Here is a 22,732-nt window from a genome sequence, read left to right as displayed (position 1 = left end):
GCTCATTCTCCATTGTTTAAAAAGTTCATTTATAGGGCACTTACAATTTCCAGACATTTCCCATATGCTTTGCTGCAATGTCTTATTTTTATATATGAGGAAAGTGTTAGGGGGTAGGTCTTATCACTTTTCTAAATGTACACAGTAGAATTCTGAATCTACATAAGGTTATGTGGCTGAACCAAGTTCTAACAACTCGCAAGTGTCACAATTAGATTTTAATACATTCTGTATGACTTAAGGGAATACAGTTATTCCTTTGTATCAATGGGTTTGCATCCATGGATTCAACTAACCAGGATAGAAAATATTTGGAAAAAGATTCCAGAAAGTTCCAAAAATCAAGCTTGAATCTGCCACATTCTGGCAACTATTTGCATAGTGTTAGAATCATGCTAGGTGTTGTCGTTATTGTTATTCAGTCACTAAGTCATATCCAGCTCTTTGTGACCCCATGGACTGTAATACACCAGGCTTTCCTGTCCTGCACTATCTCCCAGAGTTCACTCAAATTTCTGTCCACAGAGTTGTTGTTGTTCAGTCACCCAGTCATGCCTGACTCTTTGCGACCCCATGGACTGCAACACACAAGGCCTTCCTGTCCCTCAGCACCTCCCAAAGTTTTCCCAAGGTCATGTCCATTGCATCATTGATGCCATTCAGCCATCTCATCCTCTGATCCCTGCCGGGAGCTGGCATACTGCATATTGAGTGCATATTGCATATTGAGTGCAGCACTTTCCACAGCATCATCTTTCAGGATCTGGAATAGCTCAATTGGAATTCTATCACTGCCAGGAGCCAGCGTGAGGAACTCCACCCATGGCAAAGGTGGAGTTCATGGCAAAGGTCATGAGGAAGGAGGCTCGGCATACGCAAAGGCAGGATCGAGCCTCAGGAGTCCCCCTGGAAATTCTCGAGCATCTACCCCCAAAACCAGAGTCTGCCTACTTTCTGCTTTCACCTACACCTCTGACTTTATGGGATGCTGTCCCCCACTACCTCTCTCTGAAAAAAGAGTTAGCTTACAGCTCCAGTTAATAATTCCTGGGTGTGACAGTGTTTCAACCTACAAACTCCTTTGGAAATCCTCTAGCCTGCCTGAATAGGTTTTTCCGGCCACATGTGATTGCTCAGAGCCTCCCAACTGTGAGAGGCATGAGATGTTCTAAACTGTCTAAATGCAGAGTCCTTTGAGCAGTTAAAAGATTGATTAGAAATTGTATTGGTGAAGGGATTTTCACTTGTTGGGCCAATGTTTGCTGCTAAGTCTCCATATCCCTTACCTGCTGTGTCCCTGGCAGTGTATTGATTAATATAATTGGTGTAAATAGTAGCTTTAATGTTTGTAACCTTGGACCCTTGAGTTAATTCTTTTCTTGATTGAGCCCACCACACCTTTGCCCTATAGGAATGCAACTTTATCTAATGCTTTTGGAGGGTGGCTCCTGACTTTGGAATAATCACCTTTAGAGAAAAATAAGTTTCTTAAAATGTTAACAGGCCTCCTGGCCAGAAGATGATGCAAATCACCTGAACTTTTGCATATGATAAGCTTGAAAGTCTGGCTTCGATTAGGATCAGGAACTGCTGTCCTTGCATGACTCTACCCCTTCCCCATTATCCTCTATGCATAACTTAAGGTATAAAAACTACTTTGGAAAATAAAGTGCAGGCCTTGTTCACCGAAACTTGGTCTCCCCATGTCACTCTCTCTCTCAAATTCTGGCTGAGTCTCCATCTGGAGCGCGGAACCCACCATGCTTACTAATTATGCCTGGGCTTCTAAGATCCGACCAGGGAGGCCTCAGTGTCTCCTCTCTTTCGGGAGTACGGAAGGACGCCTGCGGCCTACGTAAGTGGCACAAACTTCTTGTCTTGAAGTTTTATTGGTCTCTCGCATAAACCAAGCTACTCAGCCTCTTTTCTCCACTGAATTTCCTCACTGTGCTATCCTCATTCTATTACTCTTTATATCCTTAATTAACATTTAATTAAGCAGTTGTTTCCTGATCCTCACCTACGCCGTCTCTCCTTCAAATACCCTGGATCAGCCGGGGCTGGACCCTGGCAGATCCCTTCTTCTTTTTCTGCCCTCAATTTTTCCCAGTATCAGGGACTTTTCCAATGAGTCACCTGTTCATAACAGATGACCAGAATACCCAAATTTCAGCTTGCAGCATCAGTCCTTCCAGCAATTATTCAGGGTTGATTTCTCTTAAGATTGACTGATTTGATCCTTTTGCAGTCCAAGGACTCTCAAGGGACCATAGCCTTGACTATATGGAGCTTTGTCAGCAAAGTCTCTGTTTTTCAACACACTCTCTAGGTTTGTCATAGCTTTCCTGCCAAGAAGCAAATGTCTTCTGATTTCATGGCTGCAGTCATCATCTGTAGTGATTTTAAAGCCCAAGAAGAGGAAATCTGTCACTACTTCCACCTTTTCCCCCTCTTTTTGCAAGAAGTAATGGGGCCAGATGGCATTATCTTAGTTTTTTGTTTTTTTTTAAATATTTAATTTTAAGCTTATGCCTTCACTCTCCTTCTTCACCCTCATCAAGAGACTCTTTAGCTCCTCTTCACTTTCTGCCATTATACTGGTATCATCCACATATTTGAGGTTGTTGATGTTTCTCCCGCCTATCTTGATTTCAGCTGTCTATTGAGTCAGTGATGCTATTTAGCCATCTCATCCTCTGCTGCTCCCTTCTCCTTTTGCCTTCAGTCTTTCCCAACATAAAGGTCTTTTCAAGTGAGTCAGTTCTTCTCATCATGTAGCCAAAGTATTAGAGCTTCAGCTTCAACATCAGTTCTTCCATGGTTTATTTCCTTTAGGATTGACTGGTTTGATCTCCTTGCAGCCCAGAGGACTATCAAGAGTCTTCTTCAGTAACACAATTCAAAGGCATCAATTCTTCAGTGCTCAGACTTCTTTATGATCCAACTCTCACATCCATACATGACTATTGGAAAAGCTATAGCTTTGACCATATGGACCTTTGTCAGCAAAGTGATGTCTTTGCTTTTTAATACACCGTCTAGGTTGTCATAAGTGTTCTAGAGATGATTTAAAGTGTATGGGGGGTTGTACATAGGTAGGTTATATGAAAATAGCATACTTGGATTTTGATATGAGTTGGGGAGGGCGATCCTGGCACCAATCCCAGATACCAAGAGTATATGCATAATAAACAGGCAGTACTGTTTCACTATTTATTAATTCTTTGAACTTTCTAAAATATCATTCAAATGCAGTGGTAGGCAAAAGTGTGGCTCCATCAAAGTTTCTGCCTTTATTTATTTTAGTTAATAAATATACAAAGTATAAACAGCTTTCTGTTATAGCTGTGGGGTTGCTTGCCATCTTGCTCTGGATATTCTCTATTCTTGTTTCTATGTTGAATCCATGATCTCTGTTGACTTGGTAGAAATGTGGAAGGTTTTCATACTAATTTTGGAGAAAAAGATTGAACTCCCTATTTTTCCAAAGGCTTAGGGTCTATACTGAAGCTTATATTTTAGTAACCTGGATAGTACAAAGATGCGGGGGCAAAATTTAGACCCAGGCTACATATTGCTGAAAAAAGTGGAATCTAAAACTTACCACAATGGAAACTTTTTAATGGAAAAACTGGAGGAAGTTTTGTGAGGTTCGGGAAGATCAGATCAGATCACATCACATCAATGGCTCAGTCGTGTGAGACTCTTTGCCACCCCATGAATTGCAGCACGCCAGGCCTCCCTGTCCATCAGCAACTCCTGGAGTTCACTCAGACTCACGTCCATCAAGTCGGTGATGCTATCCAGACATCTCATCCTCTGTCGTCCCCTTCTCCTCTTGCCCCTAATCCCTCCCAGCATCAGAGTCTTTTCCAATGAATCAACTCTTTGCATCAGGTGGCCAAAGTACTGGAGTTTCAGTTTTAGCATCATTCCTTCCAAAGAAATCCCAGGGCTGATCTCCTTCAGAATGGACTGGTTGGATCTCCTTGCAGTCCAAGGGTCTCTCAAGAGTCTTCTCCAACACCACAGTTCAAAAGCATCAATTATTTGGCGCTCAGCCTTCTTCACAGTCCAACTCTCACATCCATACATGACTTTGGGAAAATCCATAGCCTTGACTAGATGAACCTTTGTTGGCAAAGTAATGTCTCTGCTTTTGAATATGTTATCTAGGTTGGTCATAACTTTCCTTCCAAGGAGTAAGTGTCTTCTAATTTCATGGCTGCAGTCACCATCTGCAGTGATTTTGGAGCCCAGAAAAATAAAGTCTGACACTGTTTCCACTGTTTCCCCATCTATTTCCCATGAAGTGATGGGACCGGATGCCATGATCTTCGTTTTCTGAATGTTGAGCTTTAAGCCAACTTTTTCACTCTCCACTTTCACTTTCATCAAAGGCTTTTTAGTTCCTCTTCACTTTCTGCCATAAGGGTGGTATCATCTACATATCTGAGGTTATTGATATTTCTCCCGGCAATCTTCATTCCAGCTTGTGTTTCTTCCAGTCCAGCGTTTCTCATGATGTACTCTGCATAGAAGTTAAATAAACAGGGTGACAATATACAGCCTTGACGTACTCCTTTTCCTATTTGGAACCAGTCTGTTGTTCCATGTCCAGTTCTAACTGTTGCTTCCTGAGCTGCATAGAAAAAGTTAAGTAAATTTCAACAGCTACTTTAAAAATTATTATATAGCACCGAATCCTAAGCTGTTGTTAGAGAATCCAAATGATTCAGAGAACAATTCAACACTCTTTTATAATTGTCTGCAGCAGGCGTTCAAATAGAATCATGGAAAAGGAAACAAATTTTGGCAAGTCACCAAGGTATTGGGGTGAGAGTTTGAATACAAACGAAGACCAAACATTGAAGTGCATGGGAGAGGCACTAGTGAGGCACTTTTTATATGAAAAACTAGGGGGTATTTTTGTTTAATTGAAGAGACAAATGAAGTTAGCATGGATTCATTTGGAAGAACTGGAAGCCAAAATATGGATGAAGAGCATGTTCAGTAAAAGCAAAGAAATCAAAACTAATGACATTGTAATGTCATTACGGTAATAAAAATTACTGTGAATGAGCATTCATATGAATGGGTGGCCATTCTTGTGGGTTACAGAGTGAAGTAAATATTGGCATTACCAGAGCAGAGGGGCTTGAGGAGCTAAAAGATAATAACAATGCTAGGAAACTGAATAGAAGGAGAATAGTAATAAAATACCAAAGTTAAGATATTGTTGAAAAAGTTGGAAGTCAATGACAATAAAACAGAATGTTCATTCTCTTTGCTCCTCAATTAAACTCCTCAGTAACTTCCTCTAATAGAGTATTCAACATTTTAAGCTCTAATTGTGTGTCTGTTCCCATACAAGAATGTGAGTTCTGTAGGAATAGAAAATATATTTTATTTTCTTTCTGGTCTGGAAGTACCTAATACACTTTTGTAGATGATGAATGGATAAATGGATAAATAGAAGAATGAGTGCATGAATAAATTAGCAAGTATACTATATGGAAGGAAGGCTATGACAAACCAAGACAGTATATTAAAATACAGAGACATCACTTTGACAACAAAGATCCATATAGTCAAAGCTATGGTTTTTCCAATAGTCATGTATGGATGTGAGAGTTGGACCATAAAGAATGCTGAGTGCCAAAGAATTGATGCTTTCAAAGTGTGGTCATGGAGAAGACTCTTGAGAGTCCCTTGGACTGCAAGGAGATCAAATCAGTCAATCCTGAAGGAAATCAACCCTGAATATTCATTGGAAGGACTGATGTTGAAGCTGAAACACCAATACTTTGCCCACCTGATGTGAAGAGTAGACTCTTCATTGGCAAAGACCCTAATGCTGGGAAAGATTGAAGGCAAAGGAGAAGAGGGCAACAGAGAATGAGATGGTTGGATAGCATCACCAACTCAATGGATACGACCTTGAGCAAACTCTGGGAGATAGTTAAGGATCCGAAAGCCTTGCATGTTGCATTTCATGGAATCATAAAAAGTCAAACATGATTTAGCAACTGAACAACAGTGCTATATTGCAAAAGTATGAGTCCTAAAGGAAAAAAGAAGTACTGACATATAGGAAGGTGTAATGGTGGAAAAATACTGGGAAGTCCACTGCATAGACTGTTTTCCTTAATGAATTAGAAAAATGAGAAAATGAGTGTTTTCTATTAATGAGAGGTTCTTTAGATAAGGAGTATTAACAGGAAAATTGCAAGTTGAGATCGGCGTCCGTATAAAAGATGGAAAGTCATCATGATGAAAGAATTGGCATATGATGAGGAATGTGGCTGAACTACATTGAAACACATTGGTGTGTAAATATAGCAGAAAGATGCAACTAATGCCCAGGAGAGTCTGTGTGGGCATATGAATGAAAGAGCCAGGTACCTGAGCAGTAGGCTTCAAAGCTAAAGGACAGCGAAAGGGGGAAAAATGTAGATATAGGTAGTGTTTGGTTTATATCAGAGATTGACAAACCTGCTCTAAAACAGGTAAGATAACAAGTATTTTAGGATTTGTGGGCCCTACTCAGCTTTGCTGTTATAGTGTGAAAAAGTCACGAACAATTCATAAATCAATGATGAGTTTATGTTCCAATAAAACTTTGTTTTGTAGATACTGATATTTGGATAACATACAGATGTCATTTTAATGTGTAGTATTGCTTTGATTTTTGTTTACTGCTGCTACTGCTGCTGCATAGCTCTTCAGTCGTGTCCGACTCTTTGTGACCCCACAAACAGCAGCCCAGCAGGCTCCCCCGTCCCTGGGATTCTCCAGGCAAGAACACTGGAGTGGGTTGTCATCTCCTTCTCCAATGCATGAAAGTGAAAAGTGAAAGTGAAGTCGCTTAGTCGTGTCCGACTCTTAGCGACCCCATGGACTGTAGCCTACCAGGCTCCTCCGTCCATGGATTTTCCAGGCAAGAGTACTGGAGTGGGGTGCCATTGCCTTCTCCAAAACTATTTGTAACTTGTAAAGAATAAAAAAGAACAAGTGATACATCATTGACTTTGACCTATATGCCTTGATAGGTATATTCATATGTATGTTTCTATATAATTTATTCACTTCTATAAATTCTATATAATTTATTCACTTCATGCGTATGGGGCTTTCCAGGTTGCTCAGTGGTAAAGAATCCACCTGCCAAGCAGGAGAAGTGAGTTTGATGCCTGGCTCGGGAAGATCCCCTAGAGAAGGGAACAGCAACCCACTCCAGTATTCTTGCCTGGGAAATCTCATGGACAGAGGAGCCTGTATAGCTACAGCCCATAGGGTCACAAAAAGTTGGACATGACTTAGCAACTAAAAAAGAGAGCAGCATATACTGCATACGTACACATCTCTTTGTAATGGTGAGTTACAATCTGTAAGAATAAAGTAACTTAGTAGCAATTTAAGAGTTTAATTATCAGATTGATTAAAGGTAAAAATTCTGCCCTAATGGCTATAAATGATTTATCCTGGGTTTTCCTAAATAGCTGAATGAAAGATGATCTTCCAGAGATGGAAGTGCTGTTTCAGCTGAACAGTTAGAATGAAAGGGGAAATGAAATGTTCAAACTTAAGTATGCTAGAAAACTAGTCAAATAGTTTCAAATATGAGCCTTGAAATTTTATTTCCTTATCCTAAAATAAATGTGCCATGTACATGTATGTTGAGTTTAACTTATTTATGTTTTGTTTTTTTAGGAGTGGAAAGGAATAAGATCCATCTACAAATTTTGTTAGAATACAGCATCTGTGTAAATAGTGCTTGTAAGTAACTGTGTATTTTAAATATTTAAATTGTTATATCCACAACATACTCCCAACCAAAGATAATATCCTTGATAATTGTATAATTTATTCTCTCAAAAGTTTGGGCCCTCGGGTTATGTACCATGTCCTCACAGAAGGTCACTGGGAGACAGAATTTTCAATAGGTCATAGGTCTGAAAAAACATAAACTCAAATTCTAGGTCTCAAATAAGGACTTGGACTTGGTGAGACAATAGGATGAAATAACACAAATTTAAGGCACAATCCGAGTAAGGCATTGATGCCAAAATATTTGACATCAAACAAAAGCAACCACAACCATCGGTGTGCTAGGTACAGAGAAAGAGAATTGTATACAATGATCCTAAAGATGAGTATTATTATTGTCCATTTTACAGATAATGAATAGCAGAGCTGAGCCATGACCCAGACTTTAGCACTATATAAGGTGTGCAAAGCCCCTGAACTTGAGGTAAATAAGAGTCCTGGTTTCTGAAGGACAGAGACATCCAAATGGTCAGAAGGGCAGTGTTAAATGGAGTTAGGATTATAGATTTGGGTATTTAAGTCAGTCAAATTCAGCCCCAGGGTTTAGTAGTATGAACTTTGGGAGAAGCTACTTATCGATGAAATGGAGATAAAATTACCAGAGGTAAAAAGTGGTTATTATTAGCATTTGTTTTAAAGCTGTATGTAAAGCACAAAATATATTGCCAGATGTTTTGCATGTTCTCAGTAAAGGAAAGCTATTACTTGGCTTCAGATCAGATGAAACTAGGGTCCTGGACTACCCTTATCAGCAAGGGAAAAACAGCTTGGCAAATCACACCCTATTATACTAGCAACATTTTCCTTTACCTGTTGTGTTTTACTCTAAATACTTCCCTTCAGAGTCTGGACATAGCATTTTGTACTCTTACATATTCTTCAAATATGTGTATATTTGTTCCTGTGATTGACCTGGTTCATTGTTAGTAGTAACCATGAATTGTATAATGAACTCAAATCAAGTATGAAGATGGAAAAGCCCACAGATGATAACTTTTTCAGAATTCATTTTTTAATTGTGTCACATCAGTCTTGAAAGTAAGCTCTTAAAACAGTAAACTTGAGGGCTGTAGGCACTCTACATCTGTAGTGTAACCACATCCTTTCTAATTCTTGCATCTCCACTTTATCATCACACTTCATTTAGCCACATCCAGATGCTTCTGTTGAAAGATGCTCTTGCTCCAGTTTGAATCAAAGCCCTGGTGAGCCACAGTCTGAAAATGAATAGTTTACCTTAAAATAAAATCACCATGTGGTTACATTATAGGCTGATTCTTTCAGTACAGAAACACCATTCTGGATTTAGGAAATGGGCAGTGGGGAGGGTAAGAGGAAGATAGAAGTGTAAGAGAGTCACATCACTCACAGTGGCCAGTGGTACCTGTGAGGCTGCAGAGAAAAAAAGTAAATCTGTGATTCAGGAAGATACTAGGGTGGGGCCCAGTAGTGAAGGAATAAAAGTGAAAGTGAAAGTCTCTCAGTCATGTCTGACCCTTTGCAACCCCATGGACTGTAGCCTGCCAGACTCCTCTGTCCGTGGAATTCTCCAGGCAAGAATACTGGACTGGATGGTAGCCGTTCCCCTCTCTAGGAGATCTTCCCAACCCAGGGATCAAACCCAGGTCATCCACATTGCAGGTGGATCCCTTACCATCTGAGCCACCAAGGAAGGGTTCCTTAATATCACAGAGACTTAGAATTTGACAGATATTTGCATAATATATCATTTGGAGAAGTAGAGAAATAATTATATTGAACTATCTAGTTTTTTTTTTTGTAAATGTGAAATAGTAGATCAAAAGAGGAAGCTTATGCAACTGTGTCATGTATTCCTTCTTTTATTCTTGGTATTTTTCAAACATTTTTCTTTCTATTCTCGTTTCACCCTTACCTTATTTTCCATGCAAAGAGGTTTGGCTCAAAGAGTAAAGAATCTGCCTGAAATGCAGGAGACCTAGTTTTGATCCCTGGGTTAGGAAGATCCCCTGGAGAAGGAAATATCTACCCACTCCAGTATTCTTGCCTAGAGAATTCCACGGACAGAGGAGCCTGGCAGGATACAGACCATTGGGTCACAAAGAGTCGGACACAACTGAGAGACTAACACTTTCACTTTCACTTGTTCCTTTCCATATCATCTTTGATTCATTTTTTCTTCTATCCTCTTTCTTATGAAATTTCTCTCTTTTCTCTAGGTCATCAGATTATAGCTAAAGATATATCTTGAGGGTTTTGTTTCCAATTCTATTGCTGACTTATCTCATAACCTGGAACAAACTTCAGCATTTCATGGATGTGCTTGAATATCAGAGCTGAAAGGAAACTTTAAGATTATTTACTTTAATATTTTTTAAATTTTACTGAAAGAGAAGAGATCAAATTAGAGCTTAGAGAGGTGAAGAGAATTCCCAGGTGTTAAGATGTTTATCAGTAGCAAAATCAACTGAAGTCAGACATCCCAACTCATTTCAGAACTTATGAGTAAGTCCTTCAGCTCCAAGCTGCATGAAAACCTGTGGGAAAGCATTGACTTTTATTTCATTTTTCTTAAAGTAGGATATTTTAAAGACCAGAATTGGCGTAGGCAGATCTATATGGGAAGCCAACTTATAATTACACTTTGTGTGTTGGTGAGATTATTAGATGAAAAGGTTTAAAGAAAGTCAAATGCTAAATGAATCCAGGTTAATATACCCTTACCAATACAATAATGAAAACAACCCCCATATACATATACTTTTATATGCTACCATAATGCATAATGTCTCACAGAGACATATCATAGACAAATTAACTTTTTTTTTTTTTGGTCTTTTATTTTATTTTTTAACTTTACAATATTGTATTGGTTTTGCCATATATCAACATGAATCCACCCCAGGTATACACGTGTTCCCCATCTTGAACCTTCCTCCCTCCTCCCTCCCCGTACCATCCCTCTGGGTCATCCCAGTGCACCAGCCCCAAGCATCCAGTATCGTGCATCGCACCTGGACTGGCAACTCGTTTCAAAAATTAAATATGATCAAAGTGGGTGAGGGAATTTTTCAATGTGAGAGCAGAAAGACATATGTCATAGTTAACTTTTCACCATCCTAATGTAATCAGAGAAAAGGGGATAGGTTTGTCAATGACTACAGGAACAAAGATTAGTGCTCAGTAGTCTTCTAGGCACTGGGAGAATTTGTCGTAATCAAGGTTAGAATAGAGCCCCAAAGCAACATGTGAGGTCTGTTCTGTACAAATAACCCCTGTATGTCTCCAACAGGAAAAAGTAGACTTCTGTCCATCTTCACTGATTTTGGATCATTCTTCCTCTCTCAGCATGGGAGCACTTTTCCCAGGCTGAGAACACCATTTCTCCCTTTTCATCACTCATCACAGTCCACTCATTCTTCACTGCACTTTCAGGACTACTGTTATCAAAAAGTCAATTTTATAAATGTGTAAAAATGATAGAGGGAATCCCTTCAGACTGGATGGTACAAGCTTAAGCACAATATGTTGTTGCTCTTCAGTCTCTTTAGTCTTGTCTTCTTTGCAACAGTCTCTTCAGTCTTCTTTGCAACACCATAGACTTCAGCATGCCAGAATTCCCTGTCCTTCACTATGTTCCAGAGTTTGCTCAAATTCAAGACTATTGAGTTGATGATGCTGTCTAATGATCGTATCCTCTGTCATCCTCTTCTCCTCTTGCCTCAATCTTTCCAGCATCAGGGTCTTTTCTATTAAGTCTGCTGCTGCTAAGTTGCTTCAGTCATGTCTGACTCTGTGCGACCCCATAGACAGCAGCCCACCAGGCCCCCCCATCCCTGGGATTCTCCAGGCAAGAACACTGGAGTGGGTTGCCATTTCCTTCTCCAACGCATGAAAGTGAAAAGTGAAAGTGAAGTCGCTCAGTCATGTCCGACTCTTAGCAACCCCATGGACTGCAGCCTACCAGGCTCCTGCATCCACGGGATTCTTCAGGCAAGAGTAATACTCCTAATAAGTCAGTTCTTAGCAAAAGTATAGGTGGCCAAAGCATTGGAGCTTTAGCTTCAGTATCAGTCCTTCCATTGAATATCCAGGGTTGATTTTCTTTACGATTGACTAGTTTGATTTCTTTGCTGTTCAAGGGACTCTCAAAGTCTTCTCTAGCACCACAGTTCAAAAGCATCAGTTCTTCAGTTCTCAGTCTTCTTTATGGTTCAACTCACACATCCATATATGACTACTGGAGAAACCATAACATTGACTACACAGACATTTGTTGGTAAAGTGATCTCTCTGCTTTTGACATGCAGCCTATATTTGTCATAACCTTCCTTCCAAGGAACAAGCATCTCTTTTCCTGACTGCAGTCACTGTTTGCAGTGATTTTGGAGCCTACAGAAATAAATCAGTCAGTGCTTCCACTTTTTCCCCTTTTATGTGCCGTGAAGTGAATGAAGTGATTTTGTTGTTGTTGTTTGCTTCATTTTTTTTTAATGTTGAGTTTCAAGCCCGCTTTTTCAATCTCCTTTTTCACCCTTGCGAAGAGGGTCCCTAGTTCCTCTTCACTTTCTGCTATTAGAGTAGTATCATATTTCTCCTGGCAATCTTGATTCCATATGGTGATTCATCTAGCCCAGTATTTTGCATGATGTACTCTGCATATGTTAACTAAGCAGTGTGACAATATATAGACCTGTCATATTCCTTTCTCAGTTTGGAACTAGTCCATTGTTTCATGTCCAGTTCAAAGTGTTGGTTCTTGACTTGAATACAGGTTTCTTAGGAGACAAGTGAGGTAGTCTGATATTCTCATCTCTTTTAAGAGTTTTCTACAGTTTGTTGTGACCCATACAGTCGAAGAGTTTAGTATAATCAGTGAAGCAGAAGTATACATGTGTCTTGAACTCCCCTGTTTTCTCCATGATCCAATGGATGTTGGCAATTTGACATTGGCCTCTTCGAAATCCAGGTTTTACATCTGGAAGTTCTTGGTTCATGTACTGCTGAAGTCTAGCTTGAAGGATTTTGAGCATAACCTTGCTGGCATGTGAAATGAGTGCAATTGTATGGTAGTCTGAACATTCTTTGGCACTGCCCTTCTTTGGGATTGGAATGAAAACTGACTTCTTCCAGTCCTATGGCCACTGCTGAATTTTCCAAATTTGCTGACACATTGAGTCCAGCACTTAAATATCATCACCTGTTCGGATTTGGAATAGCTCAGCTGGTATTCCATCACCTCCACTAACTTTGTTCATTTTGCTGCTTCCTAAGGTCCACTTTCTGAAAGAGATGGAAATACCAGACCACCTGACCTGCCTCTTGAGAAACCTATATGCAGGTCAGGAAGCAACACTTAGAACTGGACATGGAACAACAGACTGGTTTCAAATAGGAAAAGGAGTACATCAAGGCTGTATATTGTCACCCTGCTTATTTAACTTATATGCAGAATACATCATGAGAAACGCTGAGCTGGAAGTGGAAGAAGCACAAGCTAGAATCAAGATTGCCAGGAGAAATATCAATAACTTCAGATATGCAGATGACACCACCCTTATGGCAGAAAGTGAAGAAGAACTAAAGAGCCTCTTGATGAAAGTGAAAGAGGAGAGTGAAAAAGTTGGTTTAAAGTTCAACATTCAGAAAACAAAGATCATGGCATCTGGTCCCATCACTTCATGGGAAATAGATGGGGAAACAGTGGAAACAGTGTCAGACTTTATTTTTGGGGGGGCTCCAAAATCACCGCAGATGGCGATTGCAGCCATGAAATTAAAAGACGCTTACTCCTTGGAAGAAAAGTTATGACCAACCTAGATAGCATATTCAAATGCAGAGACATTACTTTGCCAACAAAGGTCCGTCTAGTCAAGGCTATGGTTTTTCCAGTAGTCATGTATGGATGCGAGAGCTGCACTGTGAAGAAAGCTGAGCACCAAAGAATTGATGGTTTTGAGCTGTGGTGTTGGAGAAGACTCTTGAGAGTCCCATGGACTGCAAGGAGATCCAATCAGTCCATCCTAAAGGAGATCAGTCCGGGTGTTCATTGGAAGGAATGATGCTGAAGCTGAAACTCCAATACTTTGGCCACCTCATGCAAACAGTCGACTCCTTGGAAAAGACCCTGATGCTGGGAGGGATTGAGGGCAGAAGGAGAAGGGGACGACAGAAGATGAGATGGCTGGATGGCATCACCGACTCGATGGACATGAGTTTGGGTAAACTCTGGGAGTTGGTGATGGACAGGGAGGCCTGGTGTGTTGCAATTCATGGGGTCACAAAGAGTTGGACACGACTGAACTGAACTGATGGAGAAGGCAATGGCACCCCACTCCAGTACTCTTACCTGGAAAATCCCATGGACAGAGGAGCCTGGTAGGCTGCAGTCCATGGGGTCGCTAAGAGTCAGACACGACTGAGAGACTTCACTTTCACTTTTCACTTTCATGCATTGGAGAAGGAAATGGCAACCCATTCCAGTGTTCTTGCCTGGAGAATCCCAGGGACGGGGGAGCCTGGTGGGCTGCCGTCTATGGGGTTGCACAGAGTCGGACACGACTGAAGCGACTTAGCAGTAGCAGCAGCAGAACTGAACTGAACTGAACTGAACTGAAAGCCCACTTGACTTCACACTGCAGGATGTCTAGTTCGAGGTGTGTGACCACACCACCATGGTTATCTGGGGCATAAAGACCTTGTTTGTATAGTTTATCTGTATATTCTTGCTGCCTCTTCTCAATCTTCTCTGCTTCTGTTAGGTCCTTACTGTTTCTCTTCTGAAGATATGCTTATATAGCTCCAATTTCTTGAAGAGACCTCTGCTGCTGCTGCTGCTAAGTCGCTTCAGTCGTGTCTGACTCTGTGCGACCCCATAGACGGCAGCGCATCAGGCTCCCCCGTCCCTGGGATTCTCCAGGCAAGAACACTGGAATGGGTTGCCATCTCCTTCTCCAATGCATGAAAGTGAAAAGTGAAAGTGAAGTCGCTCAGTCCTGTCCGACTCTTAGCGACCCCACGAACTGCAGCCTAGCAGGCTCCTCCGTCCATGGGGGTTTCCAGGCAGGAGTACTGGAGTAGGGTGCCAGTGCCTTAGTCTTTCCCATTCTATTGTTTTCCTCTATTTCTTTGTATTGTTCAATTACTAAGGTCTGCCTACTTCTCCTTGCTATTCTCTGGATTCAAGTGTGTATATCTTTCCCTTTCTCCCTTGCCTTTTGTTTCTCTCCTTCCTCAGCCATTTGTAAAGCCTCATCGGACAACCACTTTGCCTTTTTGCGTTTCTTTCTCTTAGGGATGATTTTAGTCACCATTTCCTGTATAATGTTAGAAACCTCTGTCCATAGTTCTTTTGGCACTCAATCTACCAGATCAAATTCCTTAAATCTATTTGTCACTTCCACTGCATATTCAGAAGGGAGTTGATTTAGATCATACCTGAATGGCCTAGCTGTTTTCCTACTTTCTTGAATTTAACTCAGAATTTTGTAGTAAGGAATTCATGATCACATCAGCTTCAGGTCTTGTTTTTGCTGACTGTTTATAGCTTCTCCATCTTCAACTGGAAAGAATATAATCAGTCTGATTTTAGTATTGACCATCTGATGATGTCCATGTGTAGAGTCATCTCTTGGGTTGTTGGAAGAGGGTATTTGCTATGACCAATGTGTTCTCTTGGAAAAACTCTGTTAGCCTTTGCCCTGCTTCATTTTGTACTCCAAGGCCAAACTTGCCTGTTACTCCAGGTATCCCTTGACTTCCTACTTTGCATTCTAATCCCCTATAATGAAAAAGGACATTTTTGTTGTTGTTGTTTTAGTTCTAGAAGGTCTTGTAGGTCTTCATAGAATCATCCAACTTCAGTTTCTTTAGCATCAGTGATTGGGAGATATATGTGGATTACTGTGATGTTGAATGCTTTGTCCTGGAAACAAACTAAGTTCATTCTGTCATTTTTGAGACTGTACCTAACTGTTGCATTTTGGACTCTTTTGTTGACTATGATGGCTACTCCATTTCTTTTAAGGGATTATTGTCCAGAGTAGTAGATATAGTGGTCATCTGAATTAAATTTGCCCATTCTGGTCCATTTTAATTCATTGATTTCTAAGATGTCCGTGTTCATCCTTGCCATTTCCTGCTTGGCCACATCCAGTTTACCTTGACTCATGGACCTAACATTACATATTTCTATGCAATATTGTTGTTTTTTTTTTTACAGCATTGGACTTTTCTTTCACTACCTTATGTAAACACTACTGAGTATAGTTTCTGCTTTGGCTCAACCTCTTCATTCTTTCTGGAGTTATCAGTAATTGCCCTCTGCTCTTCTCTGTAACATACGGAATAGCTTCCAATCTGGGGAGGCTCATCTTCCAGGGTTATATATTTTTGCCTTTTTATACTATTCATGGAGTTCTTGTGACAAGAATAATGGAGTGGTTTTCCATTTCCTCTACCAGTGGATCATGTTTCATCAGAACTCTCCTCTATGACTTGTCTGTCTTGGGTGGCACTGCACAGTGTAGCTCATACCTTCATTGAGTTACACAAGCCCATTCACCAGCACAAGACTGTGATCCATGAAGGGGAAGCACAGTCATAAATAACAAATAATCTTTTCTGTCATGTGCACTCCAATTAAAAAAAAAAACAAAAACACTTTTCAATTGCAAAGTAAGATGTGAGTGGAATTGTTATAAGAATATGAGGTAAATAGTTAAATTAAATCTAGTTCAGTTCAGTTCAGTAGCTCAGTCTTGTCCAACTCATTGCAACTGCATAAACCACAGCACGCCAGGCCTCCCTGTCCATTACAAATGGCCAGAGTCTACCCAAACCTATGTCCATTGAGTCGGTGATGTCATCCAACCATCTCATCCTCTGTCGTCCCCATCTCCTCCTGCCCTCAATCTTTCCCAGCATCAGAGTCTTTTTAAATGAGTCAGCTCTTCACATCAGGTGGCCAAAATATTGGAGTTTCAGCCTCAACATCAGTCCTTCCAATGAACACCCAGGACTGATCTCCTTTAGGATGGACTGGTTGGATCTCCTTGCAGTCCAAGGGACTCTAAAGAGTTTTCTCCAACTACACAGTTCAAACGCATCAATTCTTTGGTGCTCAGCCTCCTTTATAGTCCAACTCTCATATCCACACATGACTACTGGGAAGACTATAGCCTTGACTAGAAGGACCTTTGTTGGCAAAGTAATGTCTCTGCTTTTTGTTATGCTGTCCAGGTTGCTTATAACTTTCCATCCAAGGACTAAGTGTCTTTTAATTTCATGGCTGCAATCACCATCTGCAGTGATTCTGGAGCCCCCCAAAATAAAATCCAGCCACTGTTTCCAATGTTTCCGCATCTATTTGCCATGAAGTGATGGGACCAGATGCTATGATCTTAGTTTTCTGAATGTTGAGCTTTAAGCCAACTTTTTCACTCTCCTTTTTCACTTTCATCAAGAGGTTCTTTAGTTCTTCTTCACTTTCTGCCATAAGGGTAGTGTCATCTGCATATCTGAGGTTATTGATATTTCTCCCAGAAATCTTGATTCTAGCTTGTGCTTCCTCCAGCCCAGCATTTCTCATGATGTATTCTGCATATAAGTTAAATAAGCAGGGTGACAGTATACAGCCTTGACGTACTCCTTTTCCTATTTGGACTCAGTCTGTTGTTCCATGTCCAGTTCTAAGTGTTGCTTCCTGACCTGCATATAGGTTTCTCAAGAAGCAGGTCAGGTGGTCTGGTATTCCCATCACTTTCAGAATTTTCCACAGTTTATTGTGATCCACACAGTCAAAGGCTTTGGCATAGTCAATAAAGCAGAGATAGATGTTTTTCTGGAACTCTTGCTTTTTAATGATCCAGCAGATGTTGGTAATTTGATCTCTGGTTCCGCTGCCTTTTTCAAAACCAGCTTGAACACCTGGAAGTTCATGGTGCATGTATTGTTGAAGCCTGGCTTGGAGAATTTTGAGCATTACTTTACTAGCATGTGAGATGAGTGCAATTGTGCGGTAGTTTGAGAATTCTTTGGCATTGCCTTTCTTTGGGATTGGAATGAAAACACTTTTTCCAGTTCTGTGGCCACTGCTGAGTTTTCCAAATTTGCTGACCTATTGAGTGCAACACTTTTCCAGCATCATCTTTCAGGATTTGAAATAGCTCAACTGGAATTCTATCACTTCCACTAGCTTTGTTCATAGTGATGTTTCCTAAGGCCCACTTGACTTCACATTCCAGGATATCTGGCTCTAGATGAGTGTGAGTGATCACAGCATCATGATTATCTTGATCATGAATATCTTTATTGTACAGTTCTGTGCATTCTTTCCACCTATTCTTAATATCTTCTGCTTCTGTTAGGTCCGTACATTTCTGTCCTTTATTGAGCCCATCTGTGCATAAAATGTTCCCTTGGTATCTCTAAGTTTCTTGAAGAGATCTCTAGTCTTTCCCATTCTATTGTTTTCCTCAATTTCTTTGCACTGATCACTGAGGAAGGCTTTCTTATCTCTCTTTGCTATTCTTTGGAACTCTGCATTCAAATAGGTATATCTTTCCTTTTCTCCTTTGCTTTTCACTTCTCTTCTTTTCACAGCTGTTTGTAAGGCCTCCTTATACAGCCATTTTGCTTTTTTGCATTTCTTTTTTTTGGGAATGGTCTTGATTCTTGTCTCCTGTACAATGTCACAAACCTCCATCCATAGTTCATCAGGCACTCTGTCTATCAGATCTAGTCCCTTAAATCTATTTCTCACTTCTGCTGTATAGTTATAAGGGATTTCATTTTGTAATACTGTGCGTTAACAGAAACCAGTACTACACATTCAGTGATAAGTAAACAGAGAGAAAAATAATAAAATGGACATATTGAAAAAGACCTGTATCTTTAAAATAGTACATAGGATGCAACATGTAAAGGTATACTGTGTATGTGTGTGTTCTCAAAAGAAAATTCAGAGCTTTTCTTGATATGAATATTTCCAAAATTGATCTAAGACATCAACAACAGAATCAAGAATCACTACATTTGTCCATAGATTGACATTTAAGTTGTTTCCTTGTCTTGACTATTATAAATAGTGCTGTGGTGAACACGGAAATAAATTTATCTTTTCTCTGGATATGTGCCCAGGAGTGGGGCTGACACATTATATGGAAGTTCTATTTTTAGTTTTTTAAGGAACCTCTATATTGTTCTCCCAATTTACATTCCTACCAACATTGTAGGAGGGGTCCCTATTTTCCACACCCTCTCCAGCACTCATTATTTGTAGATTTTTTGACCAGGGTATAGATTTCTGACCAGTGCAAAGTGACAACTCTTTGTAGTTTCAATTTGCATTGCTCTAATCAGTTACACTGAATATCTTTTCACTTGCTTTTTGGCCATATGATATGAATATTGTAAGAAGTAAGAAACAAACTATTCCTGAACAGGGATTCTTCAAATCTGTACTGCTATAAGATTCACAGGCCTTTCTTTATGGGATGGCTTTTAATGTGAAAATGAAGAAGTTGTTTAAATTTTACAGCATTGACTTTTATAATGTGGGGTTCCAGACCATAGGAGATTGGCTAAAACTTATTATCTTTTGGGGGGGTGACTTATGTTTGTAAATAAGTTCATTTGTATCATTTTTTTAGATTCCACATGTAATGATATTATACGATATTTATCTTGCTCTGTCTGACTTGCTTCACTCAGTATGACAATCTCTAGGTCCATCTATGTCACTACAAATGTCATTATTTTGTTATTTTTACGGCTGACTAATATTCTATTGTAGATATATCATATCTTCTTTCCAAGGAAGACATACAGATGGCCAAAATATTTATACTGTTAAATATTCAGTATTTCCTCTACTGTATCCTTCTGTTATAAAACTATAAATAAAAATATACATGCAATGACATTTTACCATTTCCATATACGGAAGTGAGAGTTGGATCATAAAGAAGGTTGAGCATTGAAGAATTGGTGCTTTTGAACTCTGGTGTTGAAGACTCTTTTGGAGTCCCTTGGACTGCAAGGAGATCAACCAGGCAATCTTAAGGAAAATCAATCCTGATTATTCACTGGAGGGACTGATGCTGAAGCTGAAGCTGAAGCTCCAATACTTTGGTTACCTGCTGCAAAGAACCAACTCACTGGAAAAGACTCTGATGTTGAGAAAGACTCAAAGCAGGAGGAGAAGGGGATGACAGAGGACGAGAAGGTTGGGTGGCATCACTGACTCAATGGTCATGAGTTTGAGCAAGCTCTGGGAGATGGTAAAGGACAGGGAAGCCTGACATGCTGCAGTCCATGGAGTCACAAAGTCAGACACGACTGAGCAACTGAACAGCTATATGTTCATCTATATATATAGTTGCTGTTCAGTTGCTCAGTCGTGTCTGACTCTTTGCGACCCCATGAATTGCAGCATGCCAGGCTTCCCTGTCCATCACCAACTCCCAGAGTTCACTCAGACTCATGTCTATCGAGTCAGTGATGCCATCCAGCCTTCTCGTCCTCTGTCATCCTCTTCTCCTCCTGCCCCCCAATCCCTCCCAGCATCAGAGTCTTTTCCAATGAGTCAACTCTTCACATGAGGAGGACAAAATACTGGAGTTTCAGCTTTAGCATCAGTCCTTCCAATGAACACCCAGGACTGATCTCCTTTAGAATGGGCTGGTTGGATCTCCTTGCAGTCCAAGGGACTCTCAAGAGTCTGCTCCAACACCACAGCTCAAAAGCATCAGTTCTTCAGCACTCAGCTTTCTTCATAGTCCAACTCTCACATCCATACATGACCACTGGAAAAACCATAGCCTTGACTAGACAGACCTTTGTTGGCAAAGTGTCTCTGCTTTTCAATATGCTATCTAGGTTGGTCATAATTTTCCTTCCAAGGAGTAAGCGTTTTTTCATTTCATGGCTGCAATCACCATCTGCACTGATTTTGGAGCCCAAAATAGTAAAGTTTGACACTGTTTCCCCATCTATTTTCCATGAAGTGATGGGACCAGATGCCATGATCTTCATTTTCTGAATGTTGAGCTTTAAGCCAACTTTTTACTCTCCTTTTTCATTTTCATCAAGAGACTTTTTAGTTCCTCTTCACTTTCTGCCATAAGGGTGGTGTCATCTGCATATCTGAGGTTATTGATATTTCTCCCGGAAATCTTGATTCCAGCTTGTGCTTCTTCCAGCTCAGCGTTTCTCATGATGTACTCTGCATATAAGTTAAATAAGCAGGGTGACAATATACAGCCTTGATGTACTCCTTTTCCTATTTGGAACCAGTCTGTCATTCTATGTCCAGTTCTAACTGTTGCTTCCTGACCTGCATATAGGTTTCTCAAGAGGCAGGTCAGTTGCTCTGGTATTCCCATCTCTTGAAGAATTTTCCACAGTTTATTGTGATCCACACAGTCAAAGGCTTTGGCATAGTCAATAAAGCAGAAATAGATGTTTTTCTGGAACTCTCTTGCTTTTTTGGTGGTCCAGCAGATGTTGACAATTTGATCCCTGGTTCCTCTGCCTTTTCTAAAAGCAGCTTGAACATCTTTCATTTTGTTCCCTGTGCTTCAGTCTAGATAGCTTATATTCACATATGTTCCATTTCAATAATCTTGTACATAGCTGTATCCAATTCTAAACACATCCATCTAGGGACTTCCCTGGTGGTCTAGTGGCTAAGACTCAATGCTCCCTGTGTAGAGGGCCTGGGTTTGATCTCTGTTCAGCAAACTAGATCCACTGATCTAAGCAAACTAGATCTAACTAATCTCTGGTCAGCAACTAAGATTTTGCATGCCCAACTGGAAAAAACAATCTCACAAGACTCAACTAAGACCTGGTACAAATAATTAAGTGAATAAAAACAGATATTAAGCATATATTAGGAAAAAAAGTTTGTTCACAAATGTACAAAAAGCTCCTTTTTTTCAGGTATGTTCTCTCAAAGTTATGTTTTGGATTACGATAGGTCAACAATGCAGAGACTATAAAGAAAAAAATATCCAATAATTAAATTGTCTTTTTTGGTGAACTCAGACCAATGTCTTTCTGAGATGTATGGAGATTCAAATATAATATTGAATGACAGAAAACAGAGACAGAAGAATGAAAATAAGATGAAACAAAAATAAGGAAAATAAGTCTTAGGAGAATGGAGAATTTAAATGAAAGAGAGGTACAAGAAGGGCTTATGGAAGACAAGCAGAGATTCACTCAGTCATGTCCAACTCTTTGAGACCCCACAGACTATAGCCTGACAGGCTTATGTGTCCATGGAATTCTCTAGTCAAGAATACTGAAGTGGGTTGCCCTTTCCTTCTCCAGATCTTCTGGACCCAAGTACTGAACCCATGTCTCTTAACGTCTCCCGCATTGGCAAGCAAGTTATTTACTACTAGCGCCACCTGGGAAGCCATTTATATAATTGAATAATGTATAATAGAACAAAGAAATAAACTGTGGCTACATATATCAGCATGGTTAAATCTTGTAAAAAACCCCAAATAGTAAAAGTGATGTCACCAAAAAAAATACACAGATTGGTTAGAGTAATATGAGTTACCAAAAAAAAAAAAAAGATTATGGCTGATTTGTATTGTTGTATGGCAGAAACCAACACAACACTGTAAAGCAATTTTCCCTCAATTCAAAATAAGTTAAAAAAAAAAAAAGGCCAAAACTAAACAAAACATTAATTAGGAGTACCCAGCAATGGCACCCCACTCCAGTACTCTTGCCTGGAAAATCCCATGGATGAAGGAGCCTGGTAGACTGCAGTCAGTCCATGGGGTCGCTAGAGTCAGACAGGACTGAGTGACTTCACTTTCACTTTTCACTTTCATGCACTGGAGAAGGAAATGGCAACCCACTCCAGTGTTCTTGCCTGGAGAATCCCAGGGACAGGAAGCCT

The sequence above is a fragment of the Bos grunniens genome, chromosome 11, assembly GCF_055505025.1.
Source record: "Bos grunniens cultivar Pamir isolate PY7600 chromosome 11, Bosgru_T2T1.0, whole genome shotgun sequence".
Lineage (NCBI taxonomy): Eukaryota > Metazoa > Chordata > Mammalia > Artiodactyla > Bovidae > Bos > Bos grunniens.
The sequence above is the reverse complement of the archived record's forward strand: the minus strand, read 5'-3'. Positions refer to the sequence as shown.